This window comes from Oncorhynchus gorbuscha, linkage group LG13, assembly GCF_021184085.1.
Source record: "Oncorhynchus gorbuscha isolate QuinsamMale2020 ecotype Even-year linkage group LG13, OgorEven_v1.0, whole genome shotgun sequence".
NCBI lineage: Eukaryota > Metazoa > Chordata > Actinopteri > Salmoniformes > Salmonidae > Oncorhynchus > Oncorhynchus gorbuscha.
Window position 1 is genome coordinate 77505946 of NC_060185.1, and position 6142 is coordinate 77512087.

Consider the following 6142-nt stretch of genomic DNA (forward strand, 5'->3'; position numbering starts at 1 on the left):
AAGGACGTTCGCCATCTTATCTGTGCTTATTTGATTGTGCTCTGATTACACGGAAGTGTCAAGGCAAACAGTTGACACAGATGACTTCAGCAATGGGGAAAAGCTTCCATAGCCAAATATAGCTAGCTTTCTATGCTTGTAGCTTGCCTCTCATTTGACTGGTTTTAGCTAGCTACTAGCTCTGTTGCTGCACAACCCAAGTTCATTTGTCTGGTTTTAGAAATCTGAGATTGCGCTGAATTTGTTTTAGCCTTGTCAGAAATGATACAAAAAAAGGTAGTATATATTTGGTTCTTAACGAACAGAAATGAGCACGTGAGAGTGATAAACTATACATTTAATCAAAACTGTTGCCCCTACAAACTTATTCAGTCCGAAAGGAGGTAAGTCTAATGGTCACTTTATGGACGCTGCAGTCTCGTTCTTATCCGACGCCTAGATATTTCCTAATGCTAACGAACCTGTTAAAAATCCGGTATGTGTCTCTCTGTAATGGCTGAGAGGCAGGGAGTGTGTTGTGTACCTCCAATCAAATTTTCATCGACCCTAGTGTCATATTGGCTTAGATATGGTAGGGTGATTTGGATCTAATATTGAGCTTCCACCAATGCATATACTATTGTGGGGCCAACTCCCCCATAACAATCTATCTCTGCTTTGGGGAGCCTGTCCCAAGTAATTTTACAGCTCTATCTGTCTCAATACAATGACAAGACAGCTGGCAAAATTAGGCTTCTATCTTCTTCAAGTGTTCTTCTGAATCTGCTGTTTCTTTACACTCTTAGAAAAAAGAGTTCCAATATGGTTATTCGGCTGTCCCCGTAGGAGAACACATTTTGGTTCCAGGTAGAACCCTTTTGGGTTCCATGTAGAGCCCTCTGTGGAAATGGTTCTACATAAAACACAAAATGATTGTACCTGGAACCAAAAGGGTTCTACCTGGAACCAAAAAGAGTTATTCAAAGGGTTCTCCTATGAGGACAGCTAAAGTACCATTTTAGGTTCTAGATAACACCTTTTTTTCTAAGAGTGTAGAGGATTAAGGAGGGATAACCGTATTTGATACAACCCTGGCCGGTGGTGCGCTCATCAAATGAAACATGATGAGATAATGCATTATTTATACCCAACTTCCTCATTCCCTCTCTATTCCACACTGCTTTGAATTATATTAATGAGGGATTTTCAAATACAATCATTAACCTACTCTTCATACTCTTTTAATTTGTATTTCTCTGTCTAATTTAAGAGTGGCCTTTGTCGGGGTTTTCAGAGTTTTTTTCAGGGAGCCTTGTCCTGATAGATGAGCAGAAGGACTGTCATGACTGAACATGGTTGATGTAGATGGGCACTCATTGCTGAGGCTTTTACAAACAGTAGTGAAGTGCAGGGGTCTTCATGCTGAGTATGCCAAGATAAGATAATGATCAAATGATGGCGCTGGATGGTAAGCATTTCACTGTAAGGTGTTGTATTCGGCGCACGTGACAAATACACTTTGATTTGGTGGAAGTAAGTGGGGAAACAACGGCGAGTGGCTAGAGCAGCGTTTCTCAAACTCGGTCCCAGTGGTGGAAAAAGTACCCAATTGTCATACTTGAGTGAAGGTAAAGATACCTAAATAGAAAACGACCCAGGTAAAAGTGAAAGTCACCCAGTAAATTACTACTTGAGTAAATGTATGAAGATATTTGGTTTTAAATATACTTAGGTGTCAAACGGAAATGTAATTGCTAAAGTATACTTAAGTATCAAAAGTTAAAGTCTAAATCATTTCAAATTCCTTATACTAAGCAAACCAGACAGCACCATTTTCTTGTTTTTTAAATTTACGGATAGATAGGGGCACTCTCCAACACACAAACATAATTTATAAACGAAGCATGTGTGTTTACTGATTCCACCAAATAATCAGTAGGGATGACCAGGGATGTTCTCTTGATATTTAAATAGTAAAGTAAATTACAGATCCCCAAAAAACTACTTAAGTAGTACTTTAAAGTAACCAAAAAGGGTTCTTCAAAGGGTTCTCCTATGGGGACAGTCCAATAACCATTTTAGGTTCTAGATGGCACAATTATTTTTAAGAGTGCAGGCTTTAGTTCCCTGAGCTCATGCCTATGCTGTAGTTCCCTGAGCTCATGCCTTTAGTTCCCTGAGCTCATGCCTATGCTGTAGTTCCCTGAGCTCATGCCTTTCCCTGAGCTCATGCCCTTAGCTCATGCCTTTAGTTCCCTTAGCTGATGCCTTTAGTTCCCTGAGCTCATGCCTATGCTGTAGTTCCCTGAGCTCATGCCTTTAGTTCCCTTAGCTCATGCCTTTAGTTCCCTGAGCTCATGCCTATGCTGTAGTTCCCTGAGCTCATGCCTATGCTGTAGTTCCCTGAGCTCATGCCTAGGCTTTAGTTCCCTGAGCTCATGCCTTTAGTTCCCTGAGCTCATGCCTAGGCTTTAGCTCAGCTGGCAAACACAAGAACCCTTGCCTTGACCCAGATGATTCTCTGTGAAGTGGAGGTTAACGGGGGGTGAAGGGGAACCCAGATGGTTCTCTGTGAAGTGTAGGTCAATGGGGGGTGAAGGGTGACCCAGATGGTTCTCTGTGAAGTGTAGGTCAACGGGGGCTGAAGGGGAACCCAGGTGGTACTGTGTTGCTGGAGACCTGAAGAACTGGGTTAGCTCCCCGACCTAACGTCTAGTCATTCATTTAGTGGACTTACAAAGTCTTGTGGCATACAGATATCAAGTTGAACCCAGTCAGTCACGAAAGCTCCACATACTTCACAGAGGTTCTATGGATACCAAATCTATAGAGAAAAATGTAGTTTTAGATGATGAGTTTGTTACATTGTGAAATAAATCATTTGTTTTGTCTCTACAAGAAAAGTTTACCTCATGCCCTCAAGGCATGTGAGACAGCTTGTGTGGAACTACAGTAACTTCCTGAAATGACAAGTGGTGCCACAACAATAACACCACCTACACTATGTGACCAAAAGTATGTTGACACCTGTTCGTCAAACATCTCATTCCAAAATCATGGGCATTAATATGGAGTTGGTCCCATCTTTGCTGCTATAACAGCCTCCACTCTTCTGGGAAGGCTTTCCACTAGATGTTGGAACATTGCTGCAGGGACTTGCTTCCATTCAGCCACAAGAGCATTAGTGAGGTCAGGCACTGATGTTTGGCTATAGAAACCCATTTCATGAAGCTCCCGATGAACAGTTATTGTGCTGACGTTGCTTCCAGAGGCAGTTTAGAACTCGGTAGTGAGTGTTGCAACCGAGGACTGAAAATGTTTATGCGCTACGTGCTTCAGCACCCGGCGATCCCATTCTGTGAGCTTGTGTGGCCTACCACTTCACAGCTGAGCCATTGTTGCTCCTAGACGTTTCCACAATAACAGCACTTACAGTTGTCCGGGGCAACTCTAACAGGGCAGAAATTTGACGAACTGACTTGGCTGTGTGCTCGATTTTATACACCTGTCAACAACAATGCTCCATTTGAACATGCTTCTGAACTTCCTCCCATTCTACACTGTGGGTAATTGTGGAGCAAAATTGCACCATGAGAGTTCTATCGATTTTCGAACAACACACTGTTCGATGAAGGACACCTAAAACGGTCAGGTTTAAGTGTAACAACACTGTTCCCCTATAAGAGTATTGACCCTGAGTCATAGCATGGATACTCCCAACACTTGTCCTCTATTCAACCCAAGTCAACTAAGTTCATTGGACAGAGGATGTTAGCCCTAGATGCAAAAAAAAAAAAAGAAATCTCAAGTGAGCCAACATCTCAGTAGGACAGATGATCAGTTGCAAATTTGAGGCAGAACTCCCAGCCTTTCTCTATGGTTTGTGTCAAGTTGTGCTTCCTGGGCAGAAGCTGGAATAGACACCATACATCAGGAATGCAAATGAGGCGCTTGATTTGACATTTCCAATAATCCTGTCTCAATGTACCAGTGGGTTTAGCCAATTAACCATGTCAGTAATCAATGCCTTCGGAGCCTTGGTTAAGTCCTCAGTTTGTCTGCCACATAAATCATTGGGAGATTAACCGATCAGTTACCCAGACGCATTTAATGGCCCACTTCAGAAGAGATAAAATGGAAAATGAAGCTTAATGAACTCTGGTGGAATGTTAAGCCTAGCCTATCCCTCTTTACAATATACCTGCAAGGCAGTACGGCTGTGAGGAAGAGGTTATGCATCAGTGTACTTAATGCCTATCAGAAAGAGTTTCAACACTCTGAATATACAATTACCGACATTGACATAAAGTACCAGTGAAATAAATATTTCATCACCATCCAAATGCAAATAAACAATGTTGGATCTGTGTGTCATTTTATTTAATTTAGTTTACCGTTATGTCATGTCACGTGTGAATATCTGACATGTCACGAAAATACGTTTTTTTAAAACCCTTTTTTATCCAGGAAGTCCCATTGAGGTCAGAAGACAAATGAGACCTTAACGATAGCGATGGAATTTAGGCTTACGTTTGTTTTAACAATTCATCTTTCCTACAACAGCCGAAGTTGCTACATGTGTTTCCCAAAACAGCATGCAGAGAGAACGGTCGCTAAGTGCGACGCTGGACCATGTGCCGATACTGATAGGATCGAAAGAAAAGGGAGTGCTGCTCTTGGATCAGCTTTCTCTATTCAAATCTTAGAATTATTTCACAATACTGATGACGGATCAACTCCTCGAGAGATTACCACGTACGGCTGCAAATATTGAGGCGGCTTATTCTAATGCTTATCCTATTATATTGTACTACATCAAGATTTGGCACATCATTGCTCACGTTAGACTACAAATCATGAAATATATTGATACAAGTACAGACATTAGCCTACAAGTAGCAACATATAACTCAATTGATTGAACATGAAATGTATTTCAATATGATTGAAATAGGCCTATAGCCTACTGTTTATTTTAATGCAGTCATCTAGGTTTTTATCTGAAGCATATTTTTATACTTAGCTTATTTGAATCATTTGCAAAGACATTGGCAACTTTGTATTGTAGTCATCAGAGATTTCTGTGTATAAATTGACACAGGACGGCAAGATATAATCAATGGACACGCTTGGCTGTTCTATGAGTGGTCTCATTAAAATACGAGAGTTTTCCAGTACAATGTCCCGTGTAGCTCAGTTGGTAGAGCATGGTGCTTGCAACGCTAGGGTTGTGGGTTCGATTCCCACAGGGAACCTGTATGAAAATCCATGCACTCACTACTGTAAGTAGAGTGTCTGCTAAATGACAACAAACAAAAAATAGGCAAACGGTAGGTTTTTGCAAAACAGCTGGGAGATTTGACGATGGATGTAACAATGAACCTAGCCTTAAGATGCTTTTTGGAAACCGGGCAAAGACAAATTTGATTTTGATCAGAGGGAGCACAGTTAAGACCGGAAGTTACTTTTTCGTAGCAGGTTAGAGAATTTACTCCGCGGGTTAGGATAATTAACATGGCAGGTTAGGAGGCTTCGGTTAAGGTTAAGAAAAGGGTTAGGGATAGCTAAAATGCTATCCTAACCTGCTACGAAAAGTCAGTTCTGGTTGCTGTCACAACCGGCAAATGCAGTATCATTATAATGGCAAGGGGTGGAAGTACTGAGTAGACTTTTCATCAATCCAACTTCAGATTGCCTGCTGGTCTTATTGAAGTCCTTAATAATAATAGTATTAAGCCACTGGAAAGACAAATTAAAATACTTGAGTGACTGATGATGAATCTTCCAAAGGTTATTGAGCTTTCCCAGAATGCTTTGAGCTTAAAGGCATCTAATCATGGGTACCATAATCTACAATTATATCCACAAGCACCACTTCAGAGTCCTGAAATATTTAGCTATGTTCCTTCTGACATGTGTCTAACTTGGAGAACTAGAAACATCTGTGAGGGATCTACCTGATATCAATTCCTGAATCCAATTGGTGATGCTAACTCGAAATGGTGCTGCATGTTTGATTGAATCATTAATTTCCTTTTTGTTTGAATTAATTAATGTAATCTGCAGAGATTGTTAAAAATAAAACCTTGCATTAAGGACACCTGCTCTTTCCATGGCATAAAGTGACAAGGGGAACCCAGGTGAAAGCTATGATCCTTTATTG

At 41.0% G+C, this 6142-nt stretch overlaps 1 non-coding gene across 1 annotated transcript; it reads left to right on the top strand.

Moving 5' to 3' along the window:
- Positions 1 to 5161: 5161 nt before the first annotated feature.
- trnaa-ugc lies at positions 5162 to 5232 on the top strand. Its single transcript has one exon. It is a non-coding gene; the product is annotated as a tRNA-Ala (tRNA).
- Positions 5233 to 6142: the final 910 nt, after the last annotated feature.